At 37.7% G+C, this 14,500-nt stretch overlaps 1 long non-coding RNA gene across 1 annotated transcript in view; it reads left to right on the top strand.

Annotated features, from left to right (window-relative positions):
- LOC131737895 (uncharacterized) overlaps nucleotides 1–13,204 on the top strand; it is a 58,238-nt gene extending 45,034 nt beyond the window's left edge. The window contains exon 3 of the long non-coding RNA XR_009329461.1: nucleotides 11,828–13,204. This is a non-coding gene — a long non-coding RNA (uncharacterized LOC131737895). The remainder of the gene's footprint in view (nucleotides 1–11,827) is intronic.
- The last annotated feature ends 1,296 nt before the right edge of the window (nucleotides 13,205–14,500 follow it).

Genomic DNA, 14,500 nt, shown 5'->3' with positions numbered 1-14,500 from the left:
CAAGGAAGCTACATGCCACTCTTGTGTGCAATTCCATTCTATGGTATCTACCCTAACAAACAGGAAACTAGAAATTTTCACAGGAAATTGAAGCTGGTCAGGCTTGGATGTAAGCTTAAAAAAAGAACGCATTCCAACAACTGCGCAGCGGCGCAGCGGGCTAAGGTTGTGTGCTCTTCAAGAACATCATGTTACAAGTTCAAACCATGGTATTTTTGGTTTTTTTTTCTGCGACATGTGCTGTTTTAAAACATGAATAATTTGTTTAATATAAATGGTGTGGATATCAAACTGCTTGCATACCCTGGTTTGTTTTGATGTTGACCAACATGTGGAATCACATGATTGGTAGATGTCCAGTTATTTAGCTTTTCTGTTTGAATAGTCGCTACACACCCTTAAAAAGTAGACGAAAGAGGAAGAAGAAGAAGAAGTAGAAGAAGAAGAAGAAGAAGAAGAATTTTACCTTAGTTTGACGACTTATATCTCATTGTGTATAAGAGGTATGCACATTTTTTCACATTTGAGGTAAGAAAGTTTCAGACTTTTGATACTGGTACAGATGGTAATTCTAAGTGATTTAGTTTTGCCGCTGCAACATGGTAAAAACAGCTAAACTCTTTGAGCTGTATAGAGACTCTCAGTAGTTTCAAACAGGTTTTTCTAACTTGTACGAGGAACTACCATTCCTCTCAAAATATATGTATATAAAATTTTGCTCCCTCGCTGTAAGGCTCTTGATTATAATGTCAGCAGTGTGGAGCAGTGGTTAGGGCTCTGGACTCTTGACCGGAGGGTCATGGGTTCAATCCCCAGTGGGGGACACTGCTGTTGTACCCTTGAGCAAGGTACTTTACCTAGATTGTTCCAGTAAAAAAAAAACAACTGCATAAATGGGTAATTGTATGTAAAAATAATGTGATATCTTGTAAGTCGCCCTGGATAAGGGCGTCTGCTAAGAAATAATATTTATAATGTGCCTCAGATATAATGCTCAAACAGCATGTCCCCCAATTCCCTATACTAGTGATTCATGTAATATTTCTACAGTAAATACAGTACTGGTGTTGTTCAAACTGTAAAGAACTTCTCATTCTAACTTCCGTTCCTGTCTCTCCCTATTGATACAGTATCTGAACTGAAGAAAAGCTGCGCTGGCACTTTATAACACAGACATCTTATTCAGCATTCGTTTTATAACTAAATAAATATTAGATATATTACGTGGTTATCTTTCCTAATGTATTTACTTTTTTGCTGCAAGAAGAGCTTCATCTTTTTCTCCGGGAGACGAGACGCTTCAGCCCCGCTCCAGCAGCTGACCTGGGACATGCCCATTCCCTCTTCCCCTCTCCCGACCCGCTCTCCTTCTCGCATTTGGTTTGCTTATCTGTCACCTCTAACTGAACTCCCGACTGCCGTTTAGCCAGGCTATTTATAAAACTGGTAAATAAAATGATCCTCGAGTGGGAATGTTACATTTTTTTTTTTTGTAAAAAATATAGCATTGATTACATCATGCTTTATGCAGGGTTAGTTCACAGAAAGTTACATTTTTGCTTCACTATATGTGCATTATAGTGAGGAAGTTATTTTATTTTGTATTTTAGTCAGATGTGTCAGATTTTGTATTTTAGTCAGATAGTTATATACATATATACACACACACACTGAGTGTACAAAACATTAGGAACACCTGCTCTTTCTGTGAAATAGACTGACGAGGTGAATCCAGGTGAAAGCTATGATCCCTTATTGATGTAACCTGTTAAATCCACTTCAATCAGTGTAGAAGAAGGGGAGACAGGTTAAAGAAGGATTTTTAAGCCTTGACACAATTGAGACATGGATTGTGTACTGTATGTATGCCATTCAGAGGGTAAATGGGCAAGACAAAAGATTTAAGTGCCTTTGAACGGGGTATGGTAGTAGGTGCCAGGCGCGCCGGTTTGAGTGTGTCATTTACATTCAGGCATTTTTATCATGATTTGGTTTTTGATTTGTGTAATTTCTTTGTATATTATGTACAGTGCCTTGCATAAGTATTCACCCCCCTTGGACTTTTCCACATTTTGTAGTGTTACAACCTGGAATTAAAATGGATTTAATTGGGATTTTTACCATTTGATTTACACAACATACACTTTGAAGGTGCAAAATATTTTTTATTGTGACACAAAAGTTAATTAAACAAAAAAAGACATTTGTTGGTTGCATAAGGGGGGTAAGTCTCTACCAGCTTTGCACATCTTGATCCTTCAATTTTTGCCCATTCTTCTTGGCAAAATTGCTCAAGCTCTGTCAAGTTGGATGGGGACCGTTGGTGAACAGCAATATTCAAATCTTGCCACAGATTCTCAATCGGATTGAGGTCTGGGCTTTGACTGGCCATTCTAAGACATTCAGGTTCTTGTTTTTAATCCATTCCAGTGTAGCTTTGGCTGTGTGTTTAGGGTCATTGTCCTGCTGGAAGAACCTCCGCCCCAGTCCCAGGTCTCTTGCATACTGAAACAGGTTTTCCTCTAGAATTTCCCTGTATTTGGCTCCATCCATCTTGCCCTCAATCCTGACCAGTTTCCCAGTCCCTGCCGATGAAAAGCATCCCCAAAACATGATGCTGCCACCACCATGGGGATGGTGTTCTCAGGGTGATGAGCAGTGTTGGCTTTGCGACACACTTAGCGGTTTGCGCTAAGGCCAAAAAGTTCAATTTTGGTTTCATCAGACCAGAGAACCTTTTTCCACATGCCTTTTGGCAGAATCCAAACAGGATTTGATATGGGGTTTTTTCAGCAATGGCTTTCTTCTCGCCACTCTTCCATTAAGCCCAGCTTTGTAGAGCGTCCGGGTTATAGTTGTCTCATGGACGGTTTCTCCCATCTCAGCTGTGGATCTCTCCAGCTCCTTCAGAGTTACCATTGGCCTCTTGGTTGCTTCTCTGACTAATGCCCTCCTTACCTGGTCACTGAGTTTTGGTGGACAGCCTTCTCTAGGCAGAGTCGTGGTTGTGCCATATTCTTTCAATTTTTGAATAATGGGTTTAATGGTGCTCCAGGTGATGTTCAAAGTTTGGGATATTTTTTTTATAACCCAACCCTGATTGGTGCGTCTCCAGAACTTTATCCCGGACTTGTTTTGATAGCTCCTTGGTCTTCATGATGCTGTTTGTTTAGATATGCTCTCTAACAAACTCTGGGTCCTTCCAGAAACAGGTGTATTTAATCTGAGATCATGTGACACTTTAATTGCACACAGGTGGACTCCATTCAACTAATTATGTGACTTCTGAAGGTAATTGGTTGCACCAGAGCTTATTTAGGAGTGTCACAGCAAAGGGGGTGAATACTTTTGCAATCAAGACTTTTCAGTTTTTTATTTGTAAATAATTTTGAAAAATATGTAAATTTTTTCCCCACTTCGACATTATGGACTATTTTGTGTAGATCAGTGACAAAAAATCCTAATTAAATCCATTTTAATTCCAGGTTGTAACACTACAAAATGTGGAAAAGTTCAAGGGGGGTGAATACTTATGCAAGGCACTGTATACTCTTAATATGCTGTATGTATCTATGGTTCTCTGTGTCTTTTGTGTTTGTACAGTGCTTTGAGAATAATAAAGATTATTATTATTATTATTATTATACTGAGTGACAGGCAGGAGATCTAGACAGAGGTTGAAGGTGATACGTCCCAATTTACATATTGTAGCGCTGAGCTGCGTGGTTTCCAGGATATAATGAGACAGACAATAATTGTGGTTCAAAGCAGTAGGAAACTGTATTTATTTATTTTTTAGCATTGAATGGCTCTCATTCCTCTCCTCGCTCACAAACTCAACCTCTCTCAATTCTCCCACCGCCAGATCCCGCTTCTCTCTTTCAAACTGTCACCTCCACACATAAACCCAAGTCCCTCCCCCTTCCTCACCCATTGGTCCAACACTCCCTATCTCTGACTGGTCGTGTTAGACCTGCTCCCACCCCCGTCAGTGATGCACTCACACACAGGCAGTCTTTCTGCTGTAGTCACAGAAGCACCAAAACACACAGCGAACACCAACAGATCTGAACAAGAATAACACAGTTTAAAAACACATGTTATTTACAGAGTACTCCCATCCCCTTCCCCAGTCCATAATCAGGTCCATTCCCACATTGTCCCCACATTGAAGCAAAGTCGCATTGTTTGCTGACTGACAGAGTTCCAAGCATGCTTTAGCAAGCGCACAGCATCTAACAGAGATATTTGATTTTTACTGAATTTTTGTGCTGATGCTCATCGCTTTTCTCTTTCCAGCAATGCTTCCTGGTGCAGTCAGTGCTGTTTTTTCAAACTGTAAATAAACCCGACACTACGTACAGGGATTAAATAGCCAAGGAACAGTACAGGGGTAATCGCTCAGTTTTGCTTTGGACCGGTATCTTTTCAGATAATAAAAAAGCTTACATCCTAATTTTTATAACTAAGCTCTCATTATTTTCTTAATATAATGAGGTACATACATGTGTCTTTCTTAAAGTACCTTCTGTTGATTATCATTCAAGGTTGGCAAATCCCGTTATTAAGAGCCAACACTGAATCCTGCTTTGAGGTGCCAAAGACTAAGCCTTATCTTTTGAAGGTCTAATGCCCTTCCAGAATTATACTGTGTGTCTGAGCCAAATTTTTAATTCTTTCACTTTTAAACTCTACAGTTTTGCTGTAAATAAATACCTGTTTATTACTGCAGTAAAACAAATAAATGCAACTCTGTGGCCTTTTTAGATTTAAATGTAACTCTGTCCAACAGTTGCTTTTTCTTTTGTAATACAAAAGACTTTTTTGGCTCACAAACATCATCCCAATTAAAGTCGCTACCTTTCTGATAAGAACTGATACTGTAGACAACTTTTCAAATTTAAATGAAATGCTCGCTTTGGCTGCCAAGTTTTCATTAATTTCTATAATATTATTATTATTATTATTATTATTATTATTATTATTATTATTATTATTATTATTATTATTATTAATTTCTTAGCAGACGCCCTTGTCCAGGGCGACTTACAGTCGTAAACAAAAATACATTTCAAGAATCACAGTACAAGTAATAATACAATTAAGAGCAAGATAAATACAATGACTTTGGTTCTAGCAAGTACAAGTATGACAAAATATGATTCAGTAACGGAGCAGATAACAGTGTCGGTGATAATTGCATCAGGATATAATTAAATACAAAATACTACAGGAACGGACATTACCCTATATACTCCCTTATTCTGTTACAAAAAGGTATTTCATTAGTAATTTTTTTTAAAGATTGCTCATTATAGAAAGGCCTTAGATTCAAAACTGTTGATTACCAGCAAGTCCCGCTTCAACTGCCAAAACCTATTTTTTCATGCCCAGCACAGCCCTGCTACAAGCAGATGAAGAAGAGGTCACAAAATTAGTTATTTTCCTTCAGTAGGTCCACTGTGTACTAACGTTATTAAATACAGTTTACACTTTGTCTTATATTTAAACATAAAACTTCCTGTTATAATAAAACATTTACACTTCTATTCTGTTTGAATTATTCTAAATACCTGTGTTTAACTTAAAGACTACTTTCAGATCAAGCTTACTTCTCTTCTAAATAAGAAACATGACTGTGAATCCATTAAACTATAGGCTTGTTAATATTGAGAAATATAGCAGCATTATTAAGACTTCTGTTGTTATTACTATTTTAATTACACTAAAGCCCCAAACAGGCAAAAATACTTGTTAGTTCTAATATGATGTTTCTATTTAATTCAAACATATTGTTTCTCTTCAGAGAGTTTATTTCATTCCATTCCTTATTAGATCAGAATACTTTTTGAAACCTCTGTTCTTAGTTGCAATAAAATCAAACAGGTATAACATTGCTTTTTAGTTTTAAACATTGTTCTGTCTAGAAAGGGTTATATTTTCTTTTTGTTAACTTACAATACCTAGCCTCTGTGTTTAGTTCCCCCAGGTGCCTGCTTCTGTCAAGGTTACAGGCTTCCACGCGTGATAGTCTTCATTAATTTAAAGATAGGGGAGGCCCTATTTTTAAGTCTGACCAGCTTCCAAGAGTGTATGTGTACTCTAATAACAAAGGCACATGGACAAGCTTTTTTCTAACACTAACACTTGTTCAGTTTTCTTAGTTCAAATCCTTGTAACCTACAATATTATTTATGCTGGTTTTATATTCTTTAAAACACAGTAAGGTGTGGGTGACAGTCTTTAAAAGCCTGATACCTGCAAAAAATGTAAATCTTTTTTTTTTTTAAATTTAGTCGTTGCCAATTATTTTTATTATTTTCTCCTAATTTAGAATGGCCAATTATTTTTTAACCTCAGCTCACCGCTACCACCCCTGCGCTGACTCGGGAGGGCGAAGACGAACACACACTGTCCTCCGAAGCGTGTGCCATCAGCCAACCGCTTTGTTTTCACACTGTGGACTCACCATGCAGCCACCCAAGAGCTACAGCGTCGGAGGACAATGCAGCTCTCGGGCAGCTTACAGGCAAGCCTGCAGGCGCCCGGCCAGATTACAAGGGTCGCTGGTGCGCGGTGAGCCGAGGATACCCTGGCCGACCTAACCCTCCTTCCCCCCGGGCGACGCTCGGCCAATTGTGCGCCACCCCCTGGGAGCTCCCATCCACGGTCGGCTGTGGAATAGCCTGGACTCGAACTAGCGACGTCCAGACTAAAGAGCGCATCCTGCACTCCACGTGGAGCGCCTTTACTGGATGCATCACTCTTACTTCCCCAAAAATGTAAATCTTGTTAGCTGAGCAACCATCTCTACATTCTCATTCCCATCATCAGTGGGAAGACTTCAAATAAGTTAAACTGTTTCTATCAAAGAGCCGTCCATCTCTGCGGCATACACCTTTCATTCAAAAAAGGTGCTTGCACTTTGTACAAGGGAAGACGGGTTTTGGGGTCACTCGTGACATTATGTTGGCCAATTCAGTCAGGTGAAAGGATTAAAATAATTCCCCAAGGTCCTGCTATCCTGCCTGTTGCAGTCTTCCTGCTACATTATTAATATTACTATTTTTCTCGTCCATGTCAGATCTACTTTTATAAGGTCTCAATATGTACAAAACTTTTTTTTCACAGTGGATCATCTCAGTTATTATTGTTATATCAAATAATAAATATAAATTGGCATTACATTGCACAACTCAAAGTTAGAACATTCTCTAGTCTGTTTTTTTTTTTAAACAAAAAATGCTTAACGTATTTGTTATCCAAATCTTTAAAACATACATTTTTTTGCTTTTAATCATATTTTTAATGTGAACCAAGAAGTGGCAGTTGCCCCAAGCATTTGGGTGCAGGGGGATGGATATGTGCAAGTGGCCTCCTTACAAAACAGAAAACATCTTTAATAAGGTAGTTCAAAACAAGCGGCCTCCTGCAAGTTCCTGGAAGGAACACAATTCAAATTTTGTACGAATCAGGTAAAGCATTTATTATCTCCACAATTGTCATAAAACGTAAGAACATTCTTTAGTACAAGTTACAGATATCTGAATGTTGGTATTTAAGGGTCCCACAGTAGAGCTTTAACCCTTTGCGGTCCATCACAGACATTTGCAGAGCTTTTTTTAGATGTTATAGTAATAAAATAATGACTTGGATCGCATTATTGAGGAGTTTGTTGATAAAACGAGTGATCAGGAGATGATTTATCGGTATGTACTACTATTGCGAGGTATGTGAAAAATATAGCGAACAAGGGGTGGGGCAGGGCTGGAGATGCAGTATTGAGTGTCCTGTTTATATGCAGTGCCTTTTAAACCTGTTTTACTGTGAAAAAAAATACTTTTAAACAGCGCATCTAAAATAAACTGCGCGTGTGAAAATAAATTGGACCTGACGCGCCTGAGACGTGCTGAATAAATGGACCGCAAATGGATAAAAAAAGTACCTTGTGCAGAACAATCTGATCTACAAACAGATGGTGAAAATGATGAACCACTACACAAGCGTAGAGAATGTAAGTCATGTCATTTTAGTTTTCAATATAGTGGAGGAAATATACAAATATCCCACTTTTATGTTTATATATAGAATGCTGAAAAATACTAGGATTGTTGGCCCAGTAATGAATCATTTACCTTGTGATTTTTAACTGGATTTGAACACAAGCTTCCACAGATTTATAGGGCATGAAATACCAGTGAATTCACTCGCTGTTTCACCTTATTCCATCTTCTATACTGCTTATATTAGTTATATATAATTGAATTTAACATGGGGAAATGTTAAAGGAAGTGAATTATAAACATTAACGCTCAACTGCATTGGTTATATTTTATCACTGCAGTCTGCACAAGTGTAGTTAGTAATTGGCTCAAGCCCTTGGGAGTACTGCTAGGTCAGGGTATCAAAGACAAAGTAATTATTTTAGCATGCCCTCTGAGGGTTTAAGTAATTAAGGTTCTTTCACTGAAGCTATAAACTTACAAGGAACTGTTATTTCAACAGGATTCTCAATTACACTGATAGGAAAGGACCAACTCATCATTTTGTCATCAGATTCCATGTTCAATTACAGCTCTGTCAGGGTGCAATGAATACTTTGATAACATATAAATTATACCACATTATGCATTTTTAAGTTAGGAATTTGTTGATATTAATCATGAGCAATTAAAACTTTGCTTAACAAAATTGTGGGTCTGTGCTTCGAAATGTAAACAATTGTATCCTGGATATAAAAACAAACACAGGATGTTCAGTCATTCAGTCACTTAATAAAAACTGTAATGCATAAGTTTAATATAATGTTTTTAAAATCTGTTTTGATAAAACAAGGTGGTTCACTACTTCTGTTGTTGCTGTGTGACCCTGACCTTTCTCATGCATCACCCTGCATACATACCCTACTATATACCTCTATTTATTTTTTATTTGTTCAGAATGTATTGTGGTATTTGTAATTGTTTGTCATGGGATGAACATGTTCGGTTTTTCATTAAAACATGGATTCTGTCATTTTCCCATTGAATATTAAAGGAAATTGCACATAAAAGAATCTGTTCTTTTGTATTAATGAAGGATGAAGACTCAAAGCATCAACTCTTTCAGCAATGATTTCTTCAATCAACTGACTTAATCACATGAGTGCTTTAGACATTCTATTTTCAATTATGGAAGAATATTTTATTAGAACCCATTGTTTAAAAACTTACAAATCGTGTGAGGGGGGTTAACCTTCCCACCCTACCGCAGTCATTTGTTTCATAATAGCGTTACTGAACTCCATGTCGTTCTCTAGCTGGCAGATAATGACCTAAGATGTATGCAAAAATGTCAATGTATGACATGCAAACAGAATGATGAACAGATAGACACCTCTATATACTCAATTCAAATAAATCTAAAGTTATGAAATAATCCAAAATGTGGTTAATTCCAGATGCCATCTTTGGCAAAATCACATGTTGCTGTAAACTAAAATATACATACACACACACACACACACACACACACACATATATATATATATATATATATATATATATATATATATATATATATATATATATATATATATATAACATCTGTAATGGAGTAAAACAATGTTACACACTAATATACCTTTCTATTACCAAATAATTTTGGTTTATTATTCTAATCAAAGTCATGTAAACACAGACAAGTGCCGTTTAGGAAATGGTAGGGTGCATTTCTTTAATTTTGTAATTAAGATTTATTTTTAGTTTGTCATGTAGTGCTATTGAAGTATTCAGGTAAACATTTCAAGTAAACACTGGGGGCAATACAGCATGAAATAAATACATATTATAGCATATGTGACAGAGTGAAGGTTGTGTAGGGGAGTGAAGTCTGGCCTCCCAACAGATGGTGGTGCTATAAGGCTAGTTTCCCTGCCTTGTCAGGATGCACTAGCAATAGCACTATTATTATTAATTATTTTTTATTATTATTATTAATCCACATCAATTTACAGAGACTAGGGGGTTAACTATGCATAAACAACTGCTGCTGCAGAGACACTTACAGTAGGATCTAGGTTTTACGTCTCATTCGAAGGACAGGCAACAGACTCATAGCCTATTAAGGCAGACATTCGGATGAGGGCAGCAGCACAGGTGCTCCAGGTTTTCATACATTAAGAACCACTGCTCAGCAGTCGTCTACTGCAGGATTGGTGGAGGTAGTAGGGGAGAGACACCGGAGGGGTCAGGACAGCCTGAGTACATTTCTTTAAGCTTACCTTACCTTTAAGTCTTGTGTTTTCAACTGTTTATAGAACCCAGAATGGCAACATGGAACTGCCTTGTGACCAAGGAGCCCGGTATTAAACAGACTGAACAAATAAAGACATATAAAGCCTGGACCCGTGAACCATTTCCTGGAAAAGAGGTGTCTTCCCCAGAGTGGCTCAACTTTATTATTTTGTTGTTTTTCTTTGTATATATCATTGTAAATAATTTCCCTGTAAATACACATGTGTACCTATACTGAAGACACTGGTTTGTTTTATTTACCAGCAGGTGCTACCCCTACTGCTCACAGCATATATGAACTAAACTGTATTATTTTGTTGATTCTCCATTTTCATGTCATATCAGACAAGTGTACTTTTGAAGCTAGTACTAGTAGGCTCTTATTAGTGGTTACCAAGATTAATACCAAGGATCCTATGCATGAGTGAAACTGCCCATAATAGATGATTTAAAAGTATTCTGACTCCTGTCTGTTTTGTCCACGGCTTCAGCTGAGTGTGTTTGTGTCCTGTTCCCAAGGAGACAGCTAAGTGATGTTGACACTTGGGGCATTGCTCACAACGTGTGTCTCTGCGTGAGCCGACTCAAGTATCAATGCATACACAGCAGAACATAAAGCAGACCGAAGCCGTCCCAAAGCCCCCCTCTTAATGGAGCAGGCCACTTTCGAGAGGACTGGAATTAATGTCACAAGTGACCAAGAATGATATAGTTTTATTTTCGCTGTGATTTGTATGGTTATAATAAGCACACTTTTAAATATTTGTTCACTGTTTTATGTATTTGATGACACTATATATTGTTATTTATATTTTTACACGTGTGGTTTGTAACTATATATCAATTACCCAAAGGGAGACTGTGGCAATGCGCCCCGCCCCTGTGTGCATTTGTGTGTTATATGTTGTATGTTGCGTGCGTGTGTTAATGTTGGTGTATAGAGATTGGTACACAGGATATAAACGGGTCTGTGTTTCACGTGTATTTAAAAAGTGTAGATTTGTATTTAGGCACGAGGAGAGCACAAATCACTTCACGTGCTGGTTAAATGTAATATGTGAGCACGGGGTTGCACAGAATTAATTCACGTGCTGGGATTCAAGTGAATAATTAATTAGTAATTGAATCCCAGCACAACAGTATAAATAGGCACATTTTTAGTCAGTCAGGGTTGGGTGTTCGGAAGAGGAGAACGGGTGAGAGAGAGAGGAGTAACTAAAAGCAAAATAAAACGTGCAAGATAAGTGTTTGTTCTCACCGTGTTTGTTTGTCTGTCCGTGCACCGTTTGTTTAGTGTCAGTCGTTTTGTCTGTCTGTTTATTTTGGCGTCAAGTGCCGTGTCCTGTTTTGTATTCCGTTGTTTAAACCTTTTATTTTGTCATTAAACGCTGAGTGCAGCCATTGCACTCAGCATTTCTCATCACCATCACCGTCTCTGTGTTTGAATTCCTTTCTGGTCTGACGCCACCCACTCTGGCCGTCTTTGTGACAGAGACACAAACAGCTGAGTTAAATATGTATGCTGTCATTTTGTGTTCATTGTTTGATCACAGGCACGGCTGCAAAGCTTTCAGCCTGAAACGATGGCCAGGTGCATGTCATCAGAAACCATTGATTGAACAGGGTGGCCATTTTGCTGTGGAGAAGCAAGTACAGGATCCTGAACCAAGGAAACAGAGTGTAACACTTGTTCAAGAAAGAGAACTGGAAATACAGTTGGGAAGAAGAAAAGACTGCTACGCAGTACTAACCAAAGCTAAGTATTCACTACAACAAGGAAAGTTAGTAAAAATATGATACAACAGAAGATTCATTTTGAGCTTGTCTGTTGTTTACATATGATCTTTCAGTGAAGAACGTTGTTGGTACAGTAGTAGTAGTGCCTTATAATTCAGTTATGATACCAAAGTATAGTATGTGTAGTTTATTGTGAATAAAATATTAAAGATATTTAAAAGTCAAAGTAATACCGGGATGCTGAATGGGGTTTCGTTTATGTCTGTGTCCAGGGTATCCAGCTGTCTCCCTCCGGTTTGAACATCAGCCTGGGTCATAGGGGAAGGGCAGACCGCTGCATCATCTGAGACACCCTGATAAGTGAGGTCCTACTTTGCAGGAGTTAAGTATCAATGGCAGGGTCGGAAGACCAAGACCCGATTGCAGGGAGGGCTGAGATCGGGGTGTGCGAGGGAACCGCTCTCGGAGAGCGAGCTGGGGAAGAGAGCAGAGTAATATGACTGGATCTCCTTGCTGGTCCTTTCCAGGAGTTAACATCGTTGGAGTGGAGGGAGAGAGCGGGAGCCCCTTGGAGGCGGAGCGTGGACCCAGAGGGATTGAGCAGGCAACCAGGACTTAAGGTGTTTTTGGTATTACATTCAGAACAAGTGAAGGAGAGTTAACTTTGACCGCAGGAATCAGGACACTCCAAACTGGAAAGCCAGGTGATTATACAGCGGTATCATGGATACATACTTTCACCTTTCAAGGAATTGGTTTGGGATATTGGAGGACTTAATAGTTTGGTTTAATGGGAGATGTAATACTTACTTTGCTGCTGAAAATCTGTGCACTTCAGTTTAGTTGTGCACTTGTTTTATTTAGGAATGTATAGTCATTTTAGGATATGCATTGATAGATGCTGTATAGTGGTGATATATTTGATCATTTTTATTGCACATGGTTTTATTGTTATTTGCATGTATCATTGTAATAAAGAGAAATACTTTTACTTACTGGTCCATGTGGTTCCTGTGCACTGTTCGGACAGGCCGGTGGTCAGTACGAGATCCAAACAACCTGTGGGGTAATAGAGGAAAAATTGTTAAAATTTGTAATACAATACATACCTGTGTTAAGTCAAGCATACCCTGTGATGTTAGGACAGCTGTGTTTACACTATACAAATGAGACGCTTATATACAATGCCCTTTCATTGTTTTTGTATACTTCCACAGTAAAGGTACATTAAATATCTTCATAAAAAATGAATACCATAAATTGTGGAAAACCAACTTAAATAATGTTTAGTAAACACAACTTTTCTTGGTAGTTAAAGAAACCAACAACAGTTTAGAACATTAATGAATATTTAATCTGTCAGATTCTTAAAAGCACTCATGAGTTGCAGCTTTATAAATAGGGCTACAGTTTCCATTTCCATTAGTTGGATCTGATCGTATGAAGTTTTCAGATGGTTATGCTGGTTCAAGAGAATATTCAGACTAAATAGCTGTTTAATCATGGTATTGTAAGGCAACCATATACGTTGATAAGGGAAACACTGATACTCCATAAGTTCATTATTTTGAATAGGAAGTGCTGTTAATTTTGTATTACGTTAATTCCATGAGAAAAAAAAAATACAGTTTCAGTCCTGTGTTTTAATGCCAGATGTAAATGGAAGTATGCTAGCTTCTCATATTTCTAAGTTACGCATTCTGTTTTCAAAGAATATTTATTACTAAATATTTACTTCTTTTTTCTGATTTACTGTAAATGGTTTCCTTTTGTAAATTAGAAAAATAAACTACAAAAAACATTACAGTTCTATTCTCTATTAGATTTCTTTCAGTTAAAATTAATACCAAGACAGATATTTGTATTTGTACTGAAAAACCAAACAGTTTAAGGCAGACAAGATAATGCAATTTCCTTGTCAGATTAGGAAATACCACCCAACAGGATGTCGACCTCAACACTCAAAAAATTGACAAATTATAGGCAACATCTGAGAGTGGAAGATAATTGGACTGGTGAAGGAAAAGATGCTGAAGCGGCTACCGTTACAGGTCCTGGTGGAGTTTCTATACTATTTCAAAGTCATTAAAACCCTATATCACTGTAACACCACATAATAATTTAATAACCCAGTCCCTTACTCCCTTTGTAATCAGTCTCATATAAGGCCAGGTGAGTGTATCTGCAATTCTGCAAAAATATAGATAATCTTTGAGCACACTTAATGAACTAGTTCCAGATGTTTAAGCTTAATATAAAGAGAACGGTAATGACACAGAACCCTGTTTTAATTAGGCTGGGGAATGTGTCGGTGAATTATGCTTCAATATATTGCTATGGCAGCATTTGTGGAATAGCTAGATATATTTTTAAGCTTGTTACTCTATATATTGTTTGTTTTTTGGTATAAATGTCTTATACATTCTCTACCCTCAAACAAGTATTAAAGTGGCACGATAGTGGAACAAACACTTTGCGACTGTCTCATT

The sequence above is a fragment of the Acipenser ruthenus genome, chromosome 9, assembly GCF_902713425.1.
Source record: "Acipenser ruthenus chromosome 9, fAciRut3.2 maternal haplotype, whole genome shotgun sequence".
Lineage (NCBI taxonomy): Eukaryota > Metazoa > Chordata > Actinopteri > Acipenseriformes > Acipenseridae > Acipenser > Acipenser ruthenus.
Note: the sequence above shows the minus strand (reverse complement) of the source record. Positions and strands in the feature narration are given on the sequence as shown.